Source organism: Mustela nivalis, assembly GCF_964662115.1.
Source record: "Mustela nivalis genome assembly, chromosome: X".
NCBI classification, from domain to species: Eukaryota; Metazoa; Chordata; class Mammalia; order Carnivora; family Mustelidae; genus Mustela; species Mustela nivalis.
Window position 1 is genome coordinate 120304887 of NC_139040.1, and position 26613 is coordinate 120331499.

The following is a 26613-nucleotide window of genomic DNA, read 5'->3' on the forward strand; positions in this document are numbered from 1 at the left end:
TGCCAGGCTTAATTGAAGGAGAGGGCAAAGGATTCTGGCAGGAGAGGAAGAGTCTTCGTCTTCCTCCAGGTCCATGAGGAGGACTAGCTACCAGGGGGTAATTAAGTTCAAGAACAGGCTAGGGACGTTGGTGTCTGCCCCGAAGTGGTCAGCATAGACTGAAGTCAAGATTTCAAAATGATCCAAACAAAGCACACTTCAACTATCCAAAAAAGAAAATTCTCTCTGTAATCTCCTGGACTCCTAGTTGCGTGCTAATAAAGCCATTTGGTTCAAAATTAAAAGCTTTGATTTGCGCGTTTGATCCCCTTCGTTCTTAGTCCACTGTAAAGTATGGATAAAGGCACCTTCAGAAAGGTGATTGCTCTACATCTGGAACACCACCTAAATCAAAACTATGTGTTAGCTATGCAAGGACAGCTTCAAGGTAGCCCCCCAGCCTCACTGTACCTCTTTCCATTTTAAGCCCCTCCTATGTGACCCACCTTCCCCACGTGCACACACACACACATTCTTCAGCTTAGTTCCTAATGTATAGAACTGAAATACTGAAATCAATAAAAGTGTAGCAACCACATGTAATCATGATGAGATGTATGAATATCCTTTATTGTTTGTTTTTGTTTTAAGATTTTATTTACTTATTTGACAGAGAGAAAGATCACAAGTAGGCAGAGGCAGGTAGAGATGGTGTGGGGGAAGCAGACTCCCTGCTGAGCAGAGACCCCCCCCCAATGCCGGCTCGATCCCAGGACCCTGGGATCATGACCTGAGCCGAAGGCAGAGGCTTTAACCCACTGAGCCACCCAGGTCCCCCAAGATGTATGAATATTCTTAACGCTGATGAGTTTTCCGCACATCCAGGAGCTGTACCTTCCCTACTCAAATCCCTGATCGCACTATTTTACTCTGGCGTTTCCCACAAAAACCTGCTGAAATCAAGGCTGGTGTTTACGGCCGACTGCTCTACCTACTCACATACCGCTCCCGCATGTGCCCCTTTACTAGCATGAACTTGGAGCTAAATGGAAAGGAAAGGCAGCATTTAAGAAAAACAAACAAACAAACAAACAAACAAAAACCATGGCCTGATCCCCAGCAGTCTAATTCATGCAGCTCAAAGGCCAGCATACTTTCCCCCATAGACACTAATGTTCGGTCAGTATAAACCTAAGACCATTGTAAAATGAATGAAACACCCCATCTATGTCACCACGCCCCAGAGTCACGCTCCTGCTGGCTGTGGCCCAGTGGGAACCAGTGCCAACAGTTGAGTTCCTCTAGAGCCTCCCAAGCAACAAAACAGATTCCTGAAACATTCTTCACCAAAAATGTCTGCTCTGTTTCAAATATCCCAGCCCTGATGCTGCACCGCCATTACTTCTGCTTGAAAAAATATTTCTTTTGTCTAAGAAATTCCAGGAGATACATGGGCTTGTTAGCACAATCACGTAATTACAGGGACTGGAGTCTCCCTTCCCCCACCCAGTTGCACCTATTCCGCACCTAATCACTCTAATTCACTCCTAAAAGCCCTGCCGCTAAGTAGAAAGCTGTTAAATAAAAAGTATTTCCATTAATTTTATTGGGGAAAATTATGAGCATTCCATCCCAACCCAGGTTACCCAAACCACTGTACAGATGGAAAAATATATTAAGTTTAGATAAGTAAAAACAACAACGTTGGAGTAAATGAATATGGTATGTCCATAGCACGTCATGTTGAAATGTCTCGGAACGGAGGTGCATTGTCCTTGCCGGAGCGGGCAGAGCGGATCTGAGAGTGGGCAGCAGGGGCTGGAGGAGGAGGAGGGCGAGGTCGCCATTCTTGGGAAACTCTTGGAGAGCATATGGTTCACATTCAAGCAGAAACCTTTCTGGAGCTCGTGGCTATCCTATACTTGAACTGCACCCACGATAAAGTTACAGCACAGGAGAACAACTTGAAGGCGAGATCAAAGCTAAAGATGAGACAGCCACAGAACACACGAGAAGAAGGCATGCGCACAGTCAACAGAAGGACTGCAGGGGATGCTATCGGCCCCTCCCTTTCCCACACCAGGAGGCCACACTTCACGCTCTCCCCAGGACTTTCTCCCAAGTTTGGTCTTAGCTGCTGAGCTCTGACATTCACCGACTCCCTCTCTCCTTTGGCTTCGCTGCTTCATGGGAGGAAGCCATCTTGTTGGAGAGAGCATGCGTTCTCCCAGAGCGAAGACTCACAGCATAAACATTGGGTCTAAAGACTCCAAGGCTTCGTTTTGGAAACTCAGAAGTCCAAGCTCTTCTGGTTCAAGAACCTTAAATTTGGCTTTGTGTACCCATGTTCCCAGGAAAGATCGGGGGGAAAGGATTCGTTAATATATCAAAATATGAAGCCACCATACACATAAGCAATACTGACAACTATCACGTGTGTAGTTTTCAGCGGGGATAAAGACTATATACCACTCCCAAAGGCTTTCCTTTGTTTCAGTTTGTGCTTTTCTTCCTCAAAAATCCTCATTTAGCCTATCAAGTATGAAGGACAAGGGCTTCTCTCTTCATTTTACTGGAAGGGAAACATGGGCAGAAAAAAAAAAAAATAATGCTATTTAGTGATTTTTTCCAAAATGCCCAAGACTGTAAATCCAAAGACTATTCTAACCAGCTTTTTTATCTTCCCTGCAAAGAACTGTTGATTGCTCACATTGTTTCCAATGGCAGAAATTTTGATTTCTTTCTTATCTTCAGAACTCCTAGCCTCACATTTTACAACTGAATATAATTTTAAACATGCCAAATCTGGATCTAGTCAGAACTGCAAATACATCAAAATAACGGACAGAGTTAAAGCAGATGGTGATAGCAAACAGGAAAGTTTCATTCACTGATTCGTTCCTCTGGTTATGCAACAAACATTTACTGGAAGCTTTATTTACTAAGTGCAAACATCTATTGGGTGCTCAGGCCTCTGTTGGCTGCCAGGGATATAAAACCAAAGAAGACAGAAACACTGCTATCAGAGGGTGGGGTCTAGTAGGGTAAACAGACAGGTAAACAAGACAAGGTAATACATGGCCAGCAAGCTACAAGAGAGAAGAAATAAGTGCAGTTCCCAATCCCAGAGCGATTAACGCAGTTGAAGTTTGGGCGGGGGAATACACGGATTCTAAACACAATGCAGGCTTCAGGGCTGGTTCTTCCAGCTTAGAAACAGAAAGACTGAAGTGAAGCCCAGGCATCAGGACATGGTTGAAAGCAAAACAGTGGCGAAAATGGAGAGACCCTCCCGCTAGCTGCAAGAGAAGATGGGCTTTTCCTTTTTTTAAAGATTTTATTTATTTGACAGACAGAGATCACAGGTAGGCAGAGAGGCAGACAGAGAGAGAGGGGGAGGAAGGGAAGCAGACTCCCCGCTGAGCAGAGAGCCTGATGTGGGGATGTGGAGCTGGATCCAGAAGGCAGAGGCTTTAACCCACTGAGCCACCCAGGCACCCCAAGAAGATGGGCTTTTGATTAGAATCATGAACTGGCACTTCCAACAAGTCTGTCAAAAATCCTGGAAACCAGTTAGTAGGAGAAAGAATGTAGAAATTAGGGGGGGTTTTTAAAGCTAATTTGTCATTTTCACTCTTTGGCAGGGCTCAGTTTATAAAGAGGAAGTCGATTTTTCATATATTTACTATAAAGGAAAGTCTTCAGTTGAGTAAAATGCAGCCCAATCTCTCGAGCACATGGTTCATAAGCTCCCCCCACACCTCCCTTTTTTTTTTGAACTGTGCAGAACTTGCTTTCCAAGCACCCTTCTGTGACGAAAACACCCGGTGCTGGCCTTGACCCAGAGGAATTGCTTTTGACTGTGGTGGTCCTGAAATAAATCAGCTCTTTTTGAGAGGAACTTGAGGGAGTGCAATCTACAATCCACATTATCAGTCTGGGACAGAGTCCTTGTGAACAGCAGAGGCAGCAAACTGCAAACTTTATCAAGATTGTAGTGCTCATTAAGGAAGTGAAATTGAGCCAGATTTGAAGGAAAGCGCTGTAGTAATTACAGAGTTATGAAGATTTAAAGGCTATGCGCCTGGGCATGCAGAGTGCTACGTGTTTCCTTTGGGTTCAGAGACACCGCAATTACAGGGCTTACGGGGAGCAAAGCACTGAATTAGAACTCCCCATTAGTTTGATGATTCACTGATGTAAGTGCAGGCACCGGAAGCCTGACTTCTGTCCCTTCTCCAGCTCCCGGTCCACTGTTCTCCCTCTGGCTCGTCTAGTCTACAAGATGAAGGGATCGGAGAAGAACAGAAGCTTTGGATTAATAATAAGAAATTTGGCACAAGAAAGTTAAAACTTTCTGAAACGTAATGATTTCCGTACACTGGTGTTGGCTTTGCCAAGAGTCGTATAATAGCTTGTTCTTTCTTCTTCCTGGGCTGTTACGTGGTAATGTACAACAATGACATGGTAGTAAATTGAATAAGAAAACCAGAGAATAGGGGCACCTGGTTGGCTCAGGTCATGATCCCAGGGTCCTGGGATCGAGCCCCATATCGGGCTCTCCGCTCAGCAGGGAGTCTTCTTCCTCCTCCCTCTCTGCCTGCCTCTCTGCCTACTTGTGACCTCTCTCTCTCTCTCAAATAAATTTTAAAAATATTTTAAAAAAAGAAAGAAAGAAAAACCCAGAGAATAGAGTATTTTATTTGGGTGTAGAACAAGTTACCATCCCCACAAGAAGTTCAGTGAGATAGTAACATATGATATTGCATAATACACGCTAGAACAAACAGACAGACAAACAAACAAACCAGTGACCAGCCAATTAGCAATAGTGGGCAAGAGTCTGGTTCTTTGGAAGGAAGGGTTCGAGCCCTCCAATCAACCTAACAAATCTACTTGCAGAAATGGTGTCTTGCCCTGGAGAATGATGGTGCTGTTGACTCCGTGACTCCACGTCAATGCAATCAAAGAGTACAGCCAATTAATTTTTTTTTTATGAATGGGGAACACACTAATTCCAACCCAGCATGACCACTCAGAGAAAGAACTCTGTGACGGAACTCATGGCACAAACAGACGATACTGGATGGGCATGCTTGGTGAGAAAGGGGATTTTGTTCAGCAGATTTATAAATTAAAAGTGTCATCGAAATTTACTTATGTGGCCCTTTTCATATTTTTGCATGAGCTACAGGGCTCCTGGGATCAAACGTGAGACAACCGACCAGCCATGCCTCTTAAATTATTTTTCCGGAGATGTTTTCTTTCTCCACCTCAATTGTAAAGATCCAGGAATAACAGCCCAGTGCACAAAGTAGACACTTTTATTTCTCATCCTGTCTCAACGGTCTCATAATGGTTCAATAAGAGTCTGGAAATAATGAAAGCTTCTCCATGGAGAAGTACAAGACTCACCAGAAGGAACGATAGCACCTATGAATCCCCTGTAGTAACAGCAGCACGAGAAGAAACATTCCAGGAGTCCAAGTTTCCTATTTGAGAGAGAAGAATTTTAAAAGTGTCCATCCTATATGCTCACTAGTGTACAGATGGAATATCAGGCCACTAAGACGAAAATAAACAGTTGAACTTATTTTGAAACATGCTTAAAGTATTTCCATTAAAGTATTTCCTACTGGCTCTGGGGACAACTTCACCCCTGGTTGCTAGGGAAGTCCTAATAACAGGGGGGAGAAAGTTAAAAGGAAGGGGGGGGAAGGATTTGAGTTTTTAAAATTATTTGCTATTTTTATTTTATTTTGCCTTTATTTGCTCTTGGGTAAGTGTATTCGTTTTGAATTCCCCATAGGACTTGGGTAGTTCTGCTGCAGTGGCCAAAACTGTCCTTTTCTGACCCACCATCCCTTTCTTCTTTTCTAACAGAATGTCAGTTTCATCCCAGGTGGCACTGACACCAGCCAATCTGCTCACCATCCTGAGTTCCTTCACATTCAGGGTTGACCAGATGATGCAGTTCTGGATAAAAACGTCCGCTAGAGATTTCGAGGAACTTTTTTTTCCCCAAGATGCTGCCCTTCCCAGTTCTTCCTCTCTCTTGTTGGCCCTGGTGACGGACTTAGGGCTGAGATGGAACGGCTGTCCTGTGACTGTCACATACATGAGCATGAAAGCCTCATGCGTAGAGGTAAGGCTCCTGGCGTATCAAAGATAGAGCAGACTGTTCTGTAGACCTGGACTCCCACCCCTTCCAAATTTCTTGTATTGTGAGAAAAATAACCACTATTTGGGTCAGCTACTATATACATGCATTCAGATGTATTTCTGACTGACAGGAGTGTCCATTCCTTACAAAGCAATCCTCTGAAATTCAGAATACCAAGGTTCTAGATCTTCCTCATTCATTCATTCCATAGACATTATTTAACAAAAACCTACTAATGTGTCTGCAACTATTCTAGGAAACAAGGAGCCACCTATGAACTAAACAGAACAAAGCAAAGACTTGCCCTCATGGTGCTTACTTTCTCGTTTAACAATATTAAATAATCATCATCCCATAACAAAGAGTTTGTGTATTGAAAAGACAGTTCTATACTCTGAAAGCTATAAAACACTGATGAAAGAAATTGAAGAAGACACAAAGAAATGGAAAAGCATTCCAGGCTCATGGATTGGAAGAACAAGTATCATTTAAACGTCTATACTAACCTGGGCACCTGGGTGGCTCAGTTGATTGAGCATCTGACTCTTGATTTCAGCTCAGGTCATGATCTCAGGATCCTGGGGTCGAGCCCCATGTCAGGCTCCATGCTCAGTGTGGAGTCTGCTCGTCCCTCTGCCTCTGCTCCTATCCCCACACTCGGTGCTCTCTCTCTCTCTCAAATAAATAAATAAAATCTTTCTTTAAAAAAGTTTTTTTGGGCCCCTGGGTGGCTCAGTTGGTTGCGCCACTGCCTTCAGTTCAGGTTGTGACCCCGGAATCCCGGGATCGAGTCCCGCATCAGGCTCCCAGCTCTGCGGTGAGTCTGCTTCTTCTGACCTTCTCCCCTCTCATCTCTCTCTCACGCTCTCAAATAAATAAATGAAATTTTTAAAAAAATAAATAAGTAAATAAAGTTTTTAATATTTAAAATGTCTGTACTACCCAAAGAAATTTACACATTTAATGCAACCCCTATCAAAATAACACAGCATTCCTCCCAGAGCTAGACCAAACAATCCTAGACTTTGTATGGAACCACAAAAGACCCTGAATAGACAAAGCAATCTTGAAAAATAAAAACAAAACTAGAGGTATCATGATTCCAGATTTCAAGCTGTATTACTAAACTGTAATCACCGAGACAGTATGGTACTGGCACAAAAACAGACACATAAACCAATGGAACAGACTAGAGAACCCAGAAATGGATCCTCAACTCTATGGTCAACTAATCTTTGACAAAACAGGAAAGACTATCTGATAGAAAAAAAAGTCTCTTCAGCAAATCGTGTGAAAACTGGACAACAGGCAAAAGAATCAAACTGGACCACTTTGTTACACCACACACAAAAATATTCTCAAAATGGATGAAAGACCTAAATGTGAGACTAAAAACCATCGAAATCCTAGAGGAGAACACAGGCAGCAACCTCTTTGACCTCAGCCACAGTAACTTCTTATTAGACATGTTTCCGGAGGCAAGGGGAGCTAAGGCAAAATGAACTATTGGGACTTCATCAAGATAAAAAGTTTCTGCACAGCGAAGGAAACAACCAACAAAACTAAAAAGCAAACTACGGAATGGAAGAACATATTTGCAAATGACATATCAGATAAAAGGTTAGTATCCAGAATCTATAAAGAACTTATCAAACTCACCACCCCAAAAACCAAACAACCCATTTAAGAAAAGGGTGGAAGACATGAATAGACATTTTTCCAAAGAAGACATCCAGATGCCAACAGACACACGAGAAGATGCTCCGCATCACTCATCATCAGGGACATGCAAATCAAAACCACAATGAGTTACCACCTCACACCTGTCAGGATGACTGAACTCAACAACACAAGAAACAACAGGTGTTGGCGAGGATGAGGAGAGAGGGGAACCTCCTACACTGGTGGTGGGGATACAAACTGGGGCAGCCACTCTGGAGAACAGTATGGAGGGTCCTCAGAATGACCCTATAACCCAGCAATTGCATCACTGGGTATTTACCCAAAGGACATAAAAATACAGATACGAAGAAGTCCATGCACCCAACGTTCACAGCAGCGCTATCGACAATAGCCAAACTGTGGAAAGAGCCCAAGTGTCCATCAACTGAAGAATGGATGAGAAACTGCCGTAAAGGCCAATACCATACAATCTCACTCATATGTGGAATTTAAGAAAGAAAACGGATGAACATATGGCAAGGGTAGGGGAAGGGAGAGAGGGGTATAAACCATAGGGGCCGCTTAAGGACAGAGAACAAACTGAGGCTTGGTGGTGGGAAGGGGCTGGGGGCTGGGGAGCTGGGCTAGATGGGTGATGGGCGTTAAGGAGGGCATTTTGGGGGATGAGCACTGGGTGTGGTATGTAAGGGATGAATCTCTGAATTCTACTCCAGAGACCAGCATTGCACTGTATGGTCCCCAAGTAACATTTAAATTGATAAATTTAAAAAACGGTGGCTCTAGTGGGTCTAGGGATTTAAAATAATACAAAGAAATGATGTCTGTAGTACATCACAGGGATTCCCTTCCGGCTGCCTTCCCCTGGCGGGCCCACTCAGCCCCCCCACTGCTGCTGCGCATGCTCGCTGTCCGCAGCCACAGCCTGCACTGGGGGCTTCCCCGTATTTCGCTACCCAGGAGCTCAAGTCCCTCCTGAAGGGCAGCCCATTGCCAGTGACTCAGTGGGACAGTGCAGAACACACTCTGTGCTGATATTCACACTCCAGAACTCTCCATGGGATCACGCTGAGGCTGCCTTCTCCTGAATCCTTCCCCTGCCCGCCCTGCTTCCCCCACACTTCAGGGGTCCCTCCGGAGTGCTCTCCCTCACTCAGATCTGCAGCAAACATGCCCACCGCAGCTTCTGCTAATGGGAACCTGACCTGTCTGCCTCCATTTTTTTTTAATTAATAAAGAATATAAATTTTTCATTTTCCCCTTTGAACTAACCATCTAAAAACTTCCTTATTTGAATTAAAGTTCGTCGAAATTAGAGGGGCTTGCCCATAACCCGCACAGCTGCTCATCATTCAACTCAGTGCAGCTGGCCAGCGCATTAGTTCTCACTCCTCTAACGGCCTAATTGCGTTAACTAATAATAATAAATCATTTCTCTTACACCCTCAATTGATCACCGGGTAGAAAAAGATGCATAAGAATTCTTTTTTTTTTTTTTTTTAAGATTTTATTTATTTATTTGACAGAGAGAGATCACAAGTAGGCAGAGAGGCAGGCAGAGAGAAAGGAGGAAGCAGGCTCCCCGCTGAGCAGAGAGCCCAATGCGGGACTCGATCCCAGGACCCTGAGATCATGACCTGAGCCGAAGGCAGCGGCTTAACCCACTGAGCCACCCAGGCGCCCCTGCATAAGAATTCTTAATATTGAAATAGAAGTTCATGAGACCCATGAAAGCAAAAATAAAATGATCGTTTCCTCTAGATCAGTATTCAACTGATCCAAATCTTATGCACACATCAGGATGGTAGCAGTACCTGAAAAACTAATGCAAGGGTGAAAGTATTCTAATGATTATACCCATTTTGCATTCCCATTTTGGGGTAATATAGACTATCTGCACTGAGACTTGTTATGCTCATAAGTAACAGTACCAGAACTTTCCTGGCGTGCTATGCCTTCGTCCACTCAGGCTGCCGTAACAACACACCATAGACAGGGTGGCTTAAACAACAGACACGGATCTCTCACTGTTCTAGAAGCTGGAAGCCTGAGGTCAGGGAACTCGCCTAGCTGGGCTCCAGTGAGAGCCCTCTGGTTTGTAGGCCGCCTTCTTCCCCGGTGTGGAGAGAGGACAGACTCTTCCTCTGCTTGGAAAGGCACCAATCCCATAATGGGGCCCCTCCCTCGTGACCACGTCTAGCCATGATCACTTCCCCAAGGGCCCACCTGCAAATACCACCACATGATATTTTTTAAAACCCCAAGATAGGTCGCAACTAAAAAGCACAAAATGAAAGAATTATTAACATCTTCTCATGAGGATAGTTTTGTCTCTTTTGATCCCTGAACATAAATTTAAACGGCCACTAAACTTCAATATACATTCAGTCTCTGACCACATAAAATATGTGAATTTAAAATCAATCTGTTGACATATTCTAGTGATTTTTTAAAAAAGATTTTATTTATATTTCAGAGAGAGAGAGAGAGAGAAAGCACGAGCAAAGGGAGGGGCAGGCTCCCCTCGGAGCAGGGAGCCCAACGCAGGACTTGATCCCAGGACCCTGGGATCATGACCTGAACTGGAAGCAGATGCTTAACCAACTGAGCCACCATGTTGTCCCTATTCTAGTGTTTCTAACATAAGCAATTTAAAGCCAATAAAATGCATCCCTTGTTAAACAGACAAATATCAAAATTTGTCTTTACAGATTGTGAATAGCAGTAAAATTGAATTAAGATGAATTTCTTAGTAAAACTTTATTACTTGTCAATCCAAAATTCATCAGTATTTGCTTAAAATCAGGTTCTTTTCTTTATCATTCGCTATACAAAAATGATCAAATGATTTTTTAACATGTTAAGGGATTGAAAAGATGGCATGTCACTCTCAAAGGGGTTCACAGTCTCCATAAAATAGAAATGCTGAGATAGTTGATCTCTGGTGTCACATATGATGTGAATGATTGTAAGTCTCATGTCACTGGCGGGGCTGAAAGCTCTAGCATGCTGGGGAGCTTCATCGATCTTGCATTATGTTGGTAGGTAGTTGGGTAATAGTCCTCGCTTATTTAAAAGCAGGGCACTGCCCCCCTCTGCTCCACTCCTTCATTGTCCAGCTCGAAGGTGCCCCCTCGCTGGTATCCCACAGCCCATGGAGCCTGTCTTGTGATACTTTAGTGTTTCTAAACAAGAAGTATTGGGCTCAACCAAGGAATAAGTGTATGCTAGGACGGGAAATGAACCAGAGAGTGTAAGTTTCTGGACTGTAGAAACCCTGAACTGAGCTAATAGATCCTCCAGGCCTAGAGATCTTTTAGAATGTCTCCAGGGGCGCCTGGGTGGCTCAGTGGGTTAAAGCCTCTGCCTTTGGCTCAGGTCATGATCCCAGGGTCCTGGGATCGAGCCCCACATCGGGCTCTCTGCTCGGCAGGGAGCCTGCTTCTTCCTGTCTCTCTCTCTCTGCTTGCCTCTCTGCCTACTTGTGATCTCTGTCTGTCAAATAAATAAATAAAATCTTAAAAAAAAAGAATGTCTCCAAACTCAACATCTTGGTGTGAAATATTCAAATACCTAGAGGGGAGGGACTGAACTAAATGACCGTTTCCATTCTAAACCTCCATGTTTCCAAACACTGGTGTCCAGCATTAGTCCAAGCTGAGCCCGTGCACGCTGTTTTATTGTTCTCAATTTTAAAAACACATGAAATGCCCATCGCAGACTACATCTACGGCACCAGTACAGAGCAGCATGTACGACAGCGATGACCAAAGAGAACTGTGTGATCTGGAGGATAAGAGAAGATACCCAAATCAAGTCTCCATTTGGACCAACATCTTTACAACAGCTTTACAATGACTGCTTTGGTCTTTCCCACCAAAATCAGAGAACCCCATCTCATCAAATCCCTGAAATCTGTATGACCTTTCTGCCTCCTTAGTCTTGTTCTCCCTTATATGTGTGGCTAAAACCTCGAACTAATTGACAGATCTGCCCAGGCCTGCATCTTCATGGCTCAGCAACCCCCCCTGGCCCAATTCATTGTAAACAGAAGTATTAACCATGTAAAGATAGTATTTTAGTTAAACATTATATTGAGTTATAACACCTAACTAGTTTATAAGAGCTCTTACATATCAATGCTGGCATCTATTTATTATGTATGTTACAAACAGAAAAAAGCAAGTCCTATTCTGTGTTATTGAACTATGGTTCGCTGTGCTGTTTCCTCGTATTGTAAGAACTCCTGTCATGAATTTAAGAAGTTGTCACTGTAAGGAGTTGGCTTGGATGAACTTGGCCCTCTGTGGTTAGGGTGGCCCCTTTTTGGGGCCAGAGTTGGGGACCCTGAGCACGGCACTCTCTCCCACTTAGGGAGAGGCATTTTCCTCACTTCTCTTTTAAATCTTAATTCCCAGCTTCACATGTGGCAGTTCTGAAAACAAGCCTCCACGGAAGGGCTTAGCAATTTGGGGCCCAAGTGAGCCACCAGCCACTGCTATAGCCGGCACGATGTTTTTCTTGGGGAGAAATGACTTTTATGGCCTTTTCTCCATCACTGTCCGAAATGGTTTCCTTGGCAAACACAGCCAGAGACTGGTCCATTTTAAATGGCACCAACGAAGCCTCCTCCCCAAATCCCTGGATTGACTCCTCTGTGGTCTCAGGGGATTCTCAGAGAAGAGCTTCCCAGGAACCAGGCTGGCATACATTGGCATTACTTAGTTTCTCCCAGTGCCTCCAACCACCTCACAAAACCGTTTCTCTGCCTTCAGGGTTCACTTCTGGAGAAGAACACATGCAGGTTGTCCACACGGGACAGTCCCGACCCAAAACAATGATGTGTCCCCTCCCCCAACAAGCAGCCACTCTTTCCACACATGTGACTAGAACGTTCAGTTTGTTCAGCTAGGCTTCTGATTTTTCTCAAAGCCTTTCTATTAGATGCAGTGTGAGAAGTACGAGATAACCTGAGTCCTGTTGCATTTCTTCGCTAAGGTTCCTCCTGTGCTCTGCTCTCTGTCAGGGGAGAGGCTTGGTTCTCAACCTTGACTGTACGCTGGAATCATCTGGAAAGTTTTTAAAAATCTTGATACTCTGGGAGCTCCTGGATGGCTCAGTTGGTTAAGCGTCCAACTCTTGATTTTGGCTCTGGTTGTGATCTCAGAGTCATGGGATCAAGTCCCCTGTTGGCCTCCATGCTGGGGTGGGGGTCTGCTTGGGATTCTCTCTCTCTCTCTCCCTCTGCCTCTCCCCCACCTCTCTCTCTCTCTCTCTCTCCCTCTTTCTCTTTCCCCACCACTCAAAACAATATTGATACTCTGGTCTCCACCAGCAACCCCACCAAAAATATCTAGTTTAATTGGTTTAGGGTGCAGTCTGGGCATTAGGATTTTTTAAACTTCTCAGGGGTTTCTAACACACAGCAAAGTTTAAGAATCAATTGGAATTAGGAGACTTGATTTAAATGTAGCCACTAATTAGCTATGTGGCCTTGAGCAAAAGAAATATTCATTTATCCACCAGGTGTTCCCTGACAGCTTGCTGTATGCAAGACAGCACTAGAAGCCTAATCTCTCTTGCCTCTGAGATAAGGAAATTGGGCTCAACAATTTGCTCATTCATTCAGCAAATCAGTATTGAGTGCCTACTACCTTCTAGGCCCTGGCGAGGCACAAGGTGTGCAGCAGTAAATCAGAGGGAGAAGCCCCCTGCCCTCATGGAGCTGACAGTTCAGATGGGGGAGGCACAACCACATACAAGTAGTGAAAAGCAAAGACTAGGGATACCTGTCCGACTTAGTGGGTAAAGCATATGACTCTTGATCCTGAAGTCATGAGTTTGAGCCCCATGTTGGGTGTGGAGCCTACTTAATGAAAAAAAATAAGTAAAAAAAATTTTTAAAGTGAAGAGGGACATCATATAAAGGACAGGATGGATGATGAGAGGGAAGATGACAGGATGGGCAGCCAGTGTGGAGGAAGCAGCGGGCCTGGTGGAGAAGGGGGGTGGAGCCCATGGATTCAAGAAAACAGTCAAGGAGATCACATCTCAAAGACTTGTTGTGGATTTGATAGAGGGAGAATGAAGAAGGCCAATTTGTAGCTGGCAGGATTGTTGAGTCATGCACTGGAGCAAAAAAATGCATGAGAAGAACCCCAGCACACCCCCCACCCCCAGGGATTATGAGGGTCTAGAGCGAAGGTGTAGGAACCTGGGGCAAGGAACCAAGTCTCTCCCCTGACAGAACCCAGGGAACAGGAGGAACCTTAGCCAAGAAATGCAATGGCTCTCACAGGTGGTTATTTCAACACCTGAACTGGGTCTTTGTCTAGCCAAAGGGGGAGCCACTAAAGAGCCTGTTCCCAGAGGCCCAAAGCTGAACAACTTAAAAGGGAAAACTGGCCAGAAGAATCCATCACAATTGTAAACAACGTGAGGTACCACGTGCCCTGTGAGAGGGGTCTTGCGTATTGCGGAGGCACTTGAGAAAATTGTTCTCTTCCCCCTTCTGGGTGTAGACTGTGTTGGCTCTGAGAATCCATATCCGTCCTTGGGAGATCCCTGTAAGTGTGTGTTAAGGGAGAAAGAGAGAGAGGGTGAGAGACAGGGAGATCCACAGCTACCACTGGACAATTTGGCAACATCAACGGGCAGGGCTGGAGAGACCGTGGGCAGAACAGCAGCCCCGGGAGGCTGCAGAACTACCTGTTGACTGATGTGCGCTGGGGGAAAGGTCCTGCTGGAGGAAAGGGTGTACTGTGGGGTGAGAACAGCTCTGGTGAGTGACCATTTCAAAAGGGAGATGCACAGGTGAAGGAGGAGACTCCACAGAGAGGAGAAGACTTGAGGGCAGGGGACAAGCACAGGAACTAGAGTGTGCCTCTAAGAGCCCGGCGGTGACCGCCTAAACTCCTTAGGGTCCTGAGGTTTCACAGTATTTTCTTCACATGTGGTTTTTCCCCCTTTGATGTTCCTCAAACTTTAGCACAGGCTGCCAGACCCACATAGCTGTCTGGTTGTGTGAGGGAGGAAAGTGAGAGTGGGGACTCCCAATTACCCTGGAAAGCACTCCGAGATCTTTCCAGGGGGAACAGCAACATACAGAGGGGAAGGTCCCCGCCACAGAGTTCCCGACTTCCACCCACAGAGACGTTTGTAGCGCCCCCTGGTGGAGTCGGGAGTAACACGCGACCGCGGAGAAGCTGAGTGACGCAGGTGGACGACTTGAGACCGGACTGGGGGTCCAATCTGTCCCTTTCCCAGATACCGTGGGGGAAGCAACCCTTAAGAGCAAGATGGAAACTTCCATTTGATTTACAGAGGCAAAACACCAGGCGCAGTGCCTGGTTCAGAGTTGGCACTCAGTAATTGGCAGCCATTACCGTGATTATGATGATTATGATTATTGAGATTCAGTTGCTATAGATATCCTGTGGCCTTAAATGATCTGAGGATGGTTCACGGAGTAAGAAGCCCCACGGGCTCAGCACAAGTTGACGATAATGCGGAGGGCTTTGAGGGCATAGTGGGCGATCCAGCCCCGAATGCATCCTCGACCTTTCTTCCCTGCAACTATACGTTGCTCAGCTGACGTTCATGGTCGTCACACTCAGCCCGGAAGCCCGAGGATCTCTCAGGGCTGTGCTTCTTGCCTCCAAAAAGTTCATCCCTTTCACTGTAACCCCTTTCCTGCCATTGCCCAAAGGGTCAGCCGTTGTATTGAACGGCCCACGATGAGTCACGCTAGAGGCCTGGGGAGGCCAGAAGATGCCACAGGAGGAGAGAGAGAAATCGGAGCAAAGGAGAGGGAAAGATAGGCCAGTCAGGGCCCCAGCAGGAAACAGATGGCACATTCCAAAGAGGAGGACTTCAAGAGGGTTCTTTCATAAAGGGACTCATTACACAACGGCAGTGGGTGGGAACACGCTGGGCCTCGGGGTCAGCAGAGGCAGAGCAGGCCTGCCTTCAGGGGTGAGGGGAGAGAGAGGGGATCAGAAAGAGAGACTCATGTAGGCTTCCTTGAAAGAAGCAATGACCTTAGCAATGACTGAGCAGAGCAAAGACCCGGATCAGTATTGGCGTTTTTGTGTTTGTCTGTTTGTTTTCCAAAATATAAGACCGCAGGCCCATCAGCAGTGGGATAGGCAGAGCATCGTTATCCTGGAAATGACGGATGGTTTATATTTACCCACCAAACTCCCTCTTTGCTCTTGGAGCAAAAGACAAGCCTCCGTTTAGAAACTCCCAGTCGTGCCTGGGAGCAGGAGTAGGAAGAGAAAATCCCAGCAAAGCCATCGCTTTCCCTTGTGGCTACTGACAGGACCGCAGGGCACTAGAGAAGGCGTCGTGAGGGGACAGGAACAGGTGCCAGGGGTAGGAGCTGGGGAGAACAGAAGAGCTCAGAAAGGAAACCAAACATTTGGCAGAGAACAGCACACAGTAGCAAGTGACTATACCAAGTGCAGTTGGGGTTCCTTTATAAAAAGCTCTGGCCCAGGAAGCCGGAGCGAGGTTGAGTGTGGGTCACGATGCCCAGGTGACACATCCCATTTGTCATGGTCCCACATTCTACTTCCTTCTCGTTTCACCCAACGTCCTCCTGGAAGTCCTACAGATCTTCCCCTAGGACCATATGCGCGAGTGTTTTTGCTTGTCATGAAATGATCAGCATTCAATGAAATGCTTCTATTTCGGGGGCATTACCATCTCTAAAACAAGACACAGAAAAGCAGAGGGAGGCAGCTAGGGGCTGCATTTAATCTTCTGTAATATCGCAGTGGGAAGGAAACTGGGGAATGAAAACATAGTCATTTAGAAAATGGTTGATGAGTCACTGATTGGCATCGGGTAGAGAAAAGGAGAAGTCATTACACATTCAGAGTATGCCTGGTCTTTAAAAATAGGCTCCTCACTCTGCTCGAGGGGGCGTCTGGGTTTCAGAGGAGGGAGGGTGGCCGAGGGCACGGGGCCGAGGGCCGGGGACTGGGACCGAAACTGCCCACGGCACGCAGCGCCCTCCTGTTGGGCCAGGTTCTCCTCAGCCCTTGAAAAGCCTCCAGCTTGAAGACACAGAAAGACACTGTCTTGCCTCCTTGTTCCTCCTCTACCTCTTTCTTGAGGCCTTCATCACACTTTGGGGGAAACTTCAGCTTCAGGGGAACCAGGCCAAGTAGAAGAGACAGCACTTCGTGCGACCATAATTTTGGATCGGCCGCAGAGCTCCTGGCCCCGGACGACCCAGCTCTCTCCTGGTCTCCCTGCTTTTGACCTCCTTGTTGTTTATTCGTTGTTCTACATTTTAGTTGGGGCTAGTGGGAGGAATTAGAATCCGTCAGATTAGAACATGGTGTAATGTTTGCTGGAGGCGGAAAAGTAAATCTCCGGTAAGCAGAGGTTCAGAGACAGCCTGGGAACGTTCTTGCTGCCGGTGTTCTAGAAAAACAAAAGAAAACAAAATAGAAACGCCGCCTGCTAAGGGCTTTACCTTCGCCGGCTAGTTCTTGGGCCTTGGCGGGCAGATCTGGGCCACGGGCGAGGCGCTGAGCCAAAAAGAGCTTGACTGCTTTAGAGTGAGAAGGGCAGAGAAAAGAATAGATCTAGAAGGTAAAAAATGGCAAAGGCCAGGTCAGGCTGAGTTGGAGAGAAAGGCTGAGGACTTCTCGAGAGCCAGTGGGAAGAAGCGGGGCAACTGCTGGGTTGGAATGAATTCGGGCTTTGGGGGAGAGGAGGCGCGGAGAGGAACTCGGTCGTGTGGTATGAATGGGATGGCTTCTTTCCCTGTTGTTGATTCCACAGGCAAAATCGGAATCGTTTTTCAATTGTTTTGAATTGTTGGACTGGCGTTTCTTCTGAATGCAGAAGCTGAGGCAGAGCACAGGGTGGCCCGGATTTACGCAGGTTACGAGCATGAAGTCCATCCCAAGCATGCGTGTGTCCCCCTCCCCCAACACACAACTGTCACAACATACCCGCAACTTTCTTACGTTATATTTTGCCTTGTCACTTGTTGAGTGTGTTGTCTTTGGTCATACTGGGATAAATTCACCCACCCTACATAGAGACAAAAGAGAAAATTCTGACACTGGGACTAGTTTCAGAAAAGTAGACAGATCTGCAGGACCCTGGTTTATCTCTGCTTGGAATTCTGTGCTGAACACGCAATTGGCGATATCCAGAATCTTCCCACTTTCGGCCTCTCTCTTCTTCGAGAAACTGCTAAGGTGCTGGAGATAAGAGAGACTCAGTGACCTGTGGACTGTTGAGGGATGTTCCCGTTTCGCTGAGAGCCGGCAGCCACAGCTCCCTCTCATACAACATTGTTTTAAACATCACCGTATGCACAACATACACTTTCACTCTTACATATTTATTCTTTATCCGCCTTCATCTTTTGCATGTTCACTTTACACACTCGTTTTGGTCCCTCAGCACCCTGAAAATGACTCTCAGGCATGCACTCACCTTTAGTCAAACTGAGATACAATTTCTCTAGAAAAAAAAAAAGGTAAAGAAATATACTTTTTAAAATTATGCATCGTGATCCGGCAGAATTTATCCAGGATTGTAAGGGTCTCAACACATGTCTAAGAGGCACTTGATAATGTATAAGGCCCGTTCCTGGTAGGACTTCTTAGTTAAGGGGCACCTGGGTGGCTCAGTGGGTTAAAGCCTCTGCCTTCAGCTCAGGTCATGATTCCAGGGTCCTGGGATCGAGCCCCATGTTCAGGCTCTCTGCTCAGCAGGGAGCCTGCTTCCTCCTCTCTCTCTGCCTCCCTCTCTGCCTACTTGTGATCTCTATCTGTCAAATAAATAAATAAAATCTTAAAAAAACAAACAAACAAAACAAATAAAAGAGTTCTTAGTTAACTAAGAGTATGAGGGCACTTCTTTAACGAGACAAAGAGTATCTCCCATTAACCAACAGTCACCTTCAGGTTTAATGTTACCAAACAAACAACAGAAGAGCTCGTAGCATTTCCAATAAAGTAAAAGAGAAACATAGAATTCCTGATCTCACCGCTGTGGTTCCATTCTTTGTTGTTGTTGTCCCATTGTTGTTTAACACTGCCCCATAGGTTCTAGACACTGTGATAAGATGTTAAATAGCGACAAGAGGAAAAACTTACCAGTGGTCCCAGATGATTTACTTGTTTGCCTGGAGAAACCAAAAGAATCTAATGAAAAACCAATGGGCCAAATAATCAAATTCATTAAGGTGGGCCAGTTATAAAACGAACACACAAAACTCACTTGTATCATCTTTTCTAGAAATTAGAAATCCAGTTAGAAAATATCATGGGAAAGGATCGTATTTTTAATAGTAACATGTTTTGTAGAAGTTAACGGCCACATGCACGAGGCGCTCCGCTGCACATTAATCTGTGACTCCCTGCAACAGAGACAAGTAGTTTATTGAGTATTAACTATGTTCCAAGAGCTGAGCTGAGACCCAACTTTCCCAAGTGTATATTCTAGAGAAAAAAAAAAAAAATCAGCCCTTCCAACTCAAGATTTCCCTGCTTAGGATGAGACTGAAGAAGTCTCTTTCTTAAAGTAAATATGTTTCAGCTCCTGAAGCTCACGCAGAGGGAGTGGGGAGGGGCACAGGCTAGTGAAGGCTGTGGGCGTGATTGGTTCCCTTTGCCCATGTCCCCACCCAGCCACTCTCTCTGTTCCCCCTCCCCGGGAGGCGGGGCTTCATGGGTCACATCATCGTGGGCTCCCTTGCTTCTGGCTGAGCACAGCCAATGGGGATCCCCAGCAGGAGATGGGGGCGGGAGGAGAGTGAAGCTGGGGCGCTTGCTTGGTCTTCTGCAGGGCCAAGGTCTTGCTGCCTTCTTTAAACACTTCCCCAGTTGGGCCCACACTCGCTTCTTTTGCCCCCTTCAGGCCTGGCATGCTAACAAGCTCCCCAGGATGGATGGATGGATCACTGGCCTTGGGTCTCGAACCAGCCCTCAGCTGCTTCCCTTGAGCCTTCCCCACACTTTTGTAACAGATCCCTTTACTAAACTTTCCTCACAATGACCCTGACTGGTAAGTGGAGAGGTGAATGGCTCAAGTTTGGGGAGCCAACCCCTGCTATTCGGTCATCAGGACAACCTTTTCAGATGAGAATTGTCAGCCCCACTTGATGTGGGAGAAAAGCGCCGCTGAGAGCGGGAGGGTAGCTAGGCCAGCATCCCCCGCTGTCCAATGGCGGCCGGCTGCTCCAGCACTTGGCCATGCCTCTCCTGTGAGTCTGAGGCGGTGTCCCCCTTGCTGCTGAGCCTCCACCTCTATGTAGTTCCTCCCAAGGAAAGTACAATCGGAACTCTGGCCCACTGTGATCTAACCCCTCGGGCTGCTTTTCTTCAGGCCAAATGTTCCAGAAGGCCCTGTTCTCTCATGTCAAAGCTCTTCAACCGGCTCTCTTGTGGTTGGTTTGGGGACTCAGGGAAGAAAGGGAACCTGCTATTGATCTTTAGGCTGCCATGGAATTGCCCCTGCTGTAGCTGGCTGGGTCCCACAGCCCCCCTGCAATGGCACACTCCTGAGGTGATTCCAGTGCTTCTGAACCGACCCGAGTCTGCCTAAGATTTTAGCCAACTAATGATGACTCATGCTGTTCTCTGGCCTTTCTCGGGTTTTAAACGTTTCATAAATGACACTACCCTTTATAAAATTGTTTTTCTGAGGGAGGACAAGGATTTTCTCTTTTATTCTATGTTGATGGAGGAGATAATAAATTTTAAATAATTTGTTGAAGCTCAGTTAACTTTTTACTGAGGAAAATCTGAGTGATCTTAATGATTTGCTTAGTGTTTCTTTTTTGCTTTCTTTCTGAGAGGACAACTGTTCTTACACACTTTTTTTTTTTTTTTAAATAAAAATGATCTTGTCGGGCGCCGGGGTGGCTCAGTGGGTTAAGCCGCTGCCTTCAGCTCAGGTCATGATCTCAGAGTCCTGGGATTGAGTCCCGCATCGGGCTCTCTGCTCAGCAGAGAGCCTGCTTCCCTCTCTCTCTCTCTGCCTGCCTCTCCATCTACTTGTGATTTCTCTCTGTCAAATAAATAAATAAAATCTTTAAAAAAAACAAAACAAACAAACAAAAAAACCCGATCTTGTCAGCATTTAATAACAGTGAAATAAATTCAAATCCTCAGATGGTCCTTGGAAGGAAGTCTAGGCTTGTGGGTATGAGCTGGAAGTCTGGCATTAGCAGCCCTGAGACTGACTTCCCAGCTGTGTTATCTTAGGCAAGTGTCCTAACCTTTCTGTGCCACAGGTTCCTTGAGTATAAAATAAGACTAATGGTGGGTACTCATTTCACAGGGTTAATGGGAGAAGTAAATGAGCTGATTCATGTCAAACTTTAAAGGTGGTACTTAACACATAGTAAACACTCAATAATTGCCAACTACTATTATTACTATGTGGAAGCTTCTATGACACGCACTGAGGAGGGTCAAAGAGGAAAGAATCTCTGCATGCAAGTGGATTATAATTTTATAGAGAAATATGAGGGGAGACCGAGGCCCCGGAAGAGTGGACAGGGACTGGATGGGTAGGAGGAGATGGGGCAGAAGACAGAAGGCAGGTGGGTGAGCATGTGGGCGTGAAAGAAACGGAAGCCCAAAATGCAAGGAGACCACGAAGGGAGGCAGAACCCCGGGGCTCCTGCCCCTGACTTTCTGGTCATCGGGCCATGAGAATGCTGGCTTCACTTTCCTCATTTAGGAACGGGGGGCACCACACCAGATCATCGCCAAGATCCTTTCCATACATTCCACTGGGAGATACACGCCTTAGGAGCCAAACTCACAAGGGTTTGTTTTCCCTTTCATATCTTCTCTTCTCCTCTCTTTCTTATCCTCTGGCTCTTCTTTCTCTCTGCCTGATCTTCCATATAGCTCAACATATGTCAGGCTGTCAACATACGGCATATTTTGCAAACAGATAAACAGTGGCACATATGCAACCATATATTCCTGGCATGCAGATGCCCCAGCTTGGCTTCGTCAGCCTCAGCAGAAAGCATTTGGTAAGTCTCTCTCGGAAATTCCAGAATGCACGAGCCGCCCATGGAGCCTCTGACAAGCGGTTAAAATAAGTCGTTCCATGTCTTCTCTGGTGCAAAAGCCAGAACACTGGCTCCCTGCCCTTTCGGTTCCAAGGCATTTAATACCAAAGGCTCTGCCCCTTCACTCAACTATCTGGGATGTTCTGACCAGGGGTCAAACTGCCCGTTAAAAGTTATTTTGTTTTTCCAGTGGGCAGTGACTCATCGTGTCCTCCACACCAGACGAGCGGCCCTTCTCGGACCTGGAAAGGCTATACTCTGAGACCCCTCGGTCTATTTTGTCCACTCGAAAATAAAAATAAGCTTGTGTAGCTGACTCCGTAAAGTCCACCCCTGTCCTCCAACAGGCCCCATTTGTCCCTGCATGCCCAAAGTAGTAGGCCCAAAGCGTTCCTCTACGTGCCCTCCCCTGATATCCCTCAACCAACGGCTGCTGATAAAGGGTGGATAAGTGCCCCGGCTCTCTCACCCTCCGGCGGGATATTTTTGAAGCCGTGGATCCCAGAGTTGTGTCTGAGAAACTGGCCTGAGAGCATATCTTCCGTAGCTTCCTCGCTTTTCCTCTCTCGTGCCCACCACCTGGGTTTCTGGGAGTTCCTCCCAGAAAGTGCTTGCTCTTGAACCCTTGGGTCAGCGTCTTCTTTGGAGAGGACCCCAATTAAGGTAATCTGTAACTCAAGTTTGGAAAAAAGGCGATCAAAGATAACACAGGATCTCCTCAACCTCAGACTTTGCAACTGGGGCCCCCAAGGCAATCTGCAGTTTAAAAAAATGCTCTGAAATGTCAACAAAAGCAACTGTGGATACCAAGCTTTTGGCAATACTCTGCCCCAATTCTACCTGGTCACTGGGTCTGGTCTGAAGCTGTCCAAACATCCGAGTGGGATTGTCCTTCTCTGGCCACGTGAAAATGGGAGATGGCAGAACAAGAGAGAAAGTTAGATTCTGCCACGTTTTCCACTCCCGCGTGGCTTCTTGCCTCCTCCCCCTTGAGATCAAATTTTGTTCCTTGTAAAGATTAAAATGGACCCGAACAATAAGGTAAAGGAAAACAGCAATCAAGGAAGAAAGTGAACGTGACTGGTTGGTTGTTGTAATACTCACTGGAAGCTCAGTGTGTACTGAATCTGAGTTAACATTTAACCACTAAAAACTCAGGAGTCAAAGGTCATTTAACGAAGGTACCTCCAGACAGAAAGTTTAAAAAGTATCACCATACTACTATTGTCCTTTAACAAGCTATTTCAATGTTTTCAGGGAAATCCCACGGGCAAAATTTGATTTGTTATGAGCTGAATCTGGAGAGGAAGAAATCAAGAGTTTGAGATGCAAGTGAGGCCCATTACATCTCAAACCTTGACCCATTCAGTATGCTCTAGGTCAATGCTGTCCAACAGAACTTTCTGTGATGATGGAATGTTCTAGAGCTAGACCGTCTAATACAGTAGCCACTACCCACATATGACTATTGAGTACTCAAAATGTGGATATTGTGTTCAATTTATATTATGGTTATTTAAATAATTCATTTACTGCATTATCATTTATATTGTACAATAGAGTTTTATCTGGTATTAGGATTATAATAATGGCTATTCCAGTTCTAGGTGTTTTCCCCCCATCCCCTTCTCTTTCCTCTCCTCAGTGAAGCCCTGGCTTGAGCTCATTTTTCTGTCTTAGACCCAAGTGCTTCCTTCAGGATTGGTTTTCTGTTCTTGCCCTCCAGATCTGCTCATTGTCCACCACCTCCCAGACTTCGGGGACTATTGGTGGGCGTGCCCTCACGAGGCAAGTGTGACAGAGTTGTCCATCTCCAGTGTAAGCTCCTCTTTGACCTCATTCTACTGACTCAAGCTGGGGGGCAGAGACACCAAGGCAAATAGGGTGACTTGCTTCAGATCTTTTGTCGCCTACATAGAAACTCCTTCCCTTCATATATAGGCTTGCTCTGAATTCGTGGAGAGACCCTGACATATTATGCCTTGTGGAACAAGAAGGCAGATGCTGGCATATGTCTACACGTCCCGCCTTTTAGAGCCCTTCATCATCTTCACACATACACCTGTCACGGCCCTCACCACACCCGGAGGGTACCTCTAGCTCTTTGTTGTAGGACAATCCACAGGCAGACAGAACCTACTTTGTCCATGCAAGGACATCCAGAATTGCCTAGAGATCTATGCTACACTGTCTCGATCCACTGATTAACATGGGGGAGGGCGGTTCTGCAAATACTGCAGCTCCCTTTTCCCCTGATGAAGGCTTACACTGTCCCCAGAGCAGGACTGAGCCCAAGCCACTCTCCTGGGGGCTTGGCATGCTACATCTCCCTTCTCGGTTCTTCCCTTTCCTGGTGCATTTCCTTACTGGTTTTTATGAACCCTCATCTCAGAATCTACTACCAGGAATACAGCCTGAAACACAACTTCTTTAAATGAAAAACACCAAACCCTAAAATTCACTGAAGTTTGTTATTTGCTTTGCAGGCGATCTCGTTCAAAAAAAAAAAAAAAAGCTTTTTGGGGGGGGGTGAAACAGGTGACAGGTACGAAGGAGCGCACTTGGGACGAGCACCGGGTGACGATGGAAGTGCTCGATCGCTACGTTGCACACCTGAAACTAATATTACACTCTATGTCAACCAACCGGAATTAAAATGAAAACTAAAAAAAAAAAAAAAAAAAAAAGCTTGTTTTTAGTGGGACCAAGAGGTAGCAATGTTTTTCAGCTGAACCTTTAAAAAGTATTTGGAGCCTAGGAGAACAGATCGGTGTTACCTTAAAGTCTTGACAACGTTATCTGCCCAACAGATACGTTTGTAAAGGTCCTCAATCCAAACATTTCAATCAGTAGCTCAGTGTCAGACCCTCAGACTAGGAAAGGAAAGAGAAGGACGCTTTTAGATTCGACAGATATTTGTGGCGGGTTCTCCAAGCCCCTCTCAAGGTTACACGGTTCCAGAGAAGGACTCTGTTAATCACGCTGCTACTTTGCCAAACATACTCAGCAACACAGACTTACTTAGTAAAGACGAAATTGGGCTCTTCAAAATCTTTTCTAAAAAATTCACCAAAGGGCTATTTTATGACCTAGTTTCTTTATTAAGTAATAATGTAAGGAACGTCTTGTTTTCAGTCCCCAGCAGCTGCCAAAACCTGAATGTATCAAATCCAACAGATCACAGCCATCCCGGAGTTCTATTAATAGCAAGATAATTTTCAAATCCACTGTACCGAGTAGCATTTTGTTTTTTGGTTAGGCATATAATACATTCCATATCACGTCTGGTGCGTTGTGTCTTGAGGTCGCGTTTTTAAAAATAAATCAGGCTTGTTTTAAATTAGGCAAACAATACATCCATCACTGTTTGGTATTTTGGCTTGGGCCCTTGTGGTGCCATGGCTAATATCTAGGTTTGTGGAGCCTAAATTAAAACACACTTGTCTCTTTTATGTTCTTGTCCTGTGTTTCTTGGTGTTTATTGGGAGCCACAGAAGTGTAAGAAAATAGCTCTCTGGCAAGGAAGCAGTTGCAATGATCCCATGAAGAATATTTTCTAGATGGGCTCTGGTCTGTCGGCGGGGGGGGGGGGGGGCATCTCAAATGAGGAGGAAGAACTGTATAACATTTTGCCCTGGTTCAAACCATTTATCAAATCAACCTCTCTTTCTATCTCACTTTGTGTGTGTGTGGTTTAAAAATCTTTTCCTACCACAGGGTCATAAAGCTACTGTCCGTGGTGGTTAATTTTCTTTGTCAGCCCAGCTAAGCTATTGTGGTCAGCTGCTGGACCAAACACCAGGCTAGATGTTGCTGTGAAGGTACGTTAGACGTGTGATTCGCATTTACAGCAGCAGACTTGGACAAAGCAGATCACCGTCCCGAGTGTATGTGGGCCCCACCCAATCAGTTGAAGGCCTTGAGAGAAAAGTCTGAGGTCCCCAGAAGAGGAAGGAATTCTGTTTCCAGACTTCCTTCAGACTCAAGACATTAACTTCTTGCTGCAATTTCTAGCCTGTGAGCCCGCCCTGCCGATTTAGAACTTTCTATTGCCTGCGATCAGATGAGGAAATTCCTTAAAATCTTTCCCTCTCTCTCCCTCTCTCCCTCCTCCTCTCCATATGTATATTCTTACTGGTTCTGCTTCTTTAGAAAACTCTAATACAGATTTCAGATATTCTCCTACATGGTCTTCTGTAAGTTAAGATTGGGATTTCACAACTAACTTTTTACCCCATCTGGAATTGATCTCGTAGATAGATTCTTAATTTAGTATCTCTTCAATTTCACATGCCTTGAGAAGAAGAGCAAAATGTGTCCATTTACCAGTCCGATCGGACTGTAAGTTTGTGTATCTCTTTAAAAGCATAAACATCTATCTCTCACTGTAGATATCCTGATTCAACAGGTCTGAGTTGGGGCCTAAGCACATATATGTTACTAGCACAGGCAATTCTGAAGTTCTATATAGAAGAAAATGAACATAAATATTTTTATATCCTTCTGATAGGGAACATCTGAGAATGCTATTAGAGACAAAACCCATTAAGAAAGCAGCTTGAGATATTTGACCATATCAAAGATTTTTTTAAAAGATTTATTTATTTATTTGACAGACAGAGATCACAAGCAGGCAGAGAGGCAGGCAGAGAGAGAGGAGGAAGCAGGCTCCCCGCTGAGCAGAGAGCCCGATGTGGGGCTCGATCCCAGGACCCTGGGATCATGA

The 26613-nt window shown here is 45.6% G+C and overlaps 1 long non-coding RNA gene across 1 annotated transcript; it reads right to left on the reverse strand.

Annotated features, from left to right (window-relative positions):
• Positions 1-5398: 5398 nt before the first annotated feature.
• LOC309856316 lies at positions 5399-7945 on the reverse strand. The gene is made up of 3 exons (XR_014307152.1): positions 6649-7945; positions 5911-6133; positions 5399-5471 (listed from the first exon to the last, which is right to left on the reverse strand). It is a non-coding gene; the product is annotated as an uncharacterized lncRNA (long non-coding RNA).
• Positions 7946-26613: the final 18668 nt, after the last annotated feature.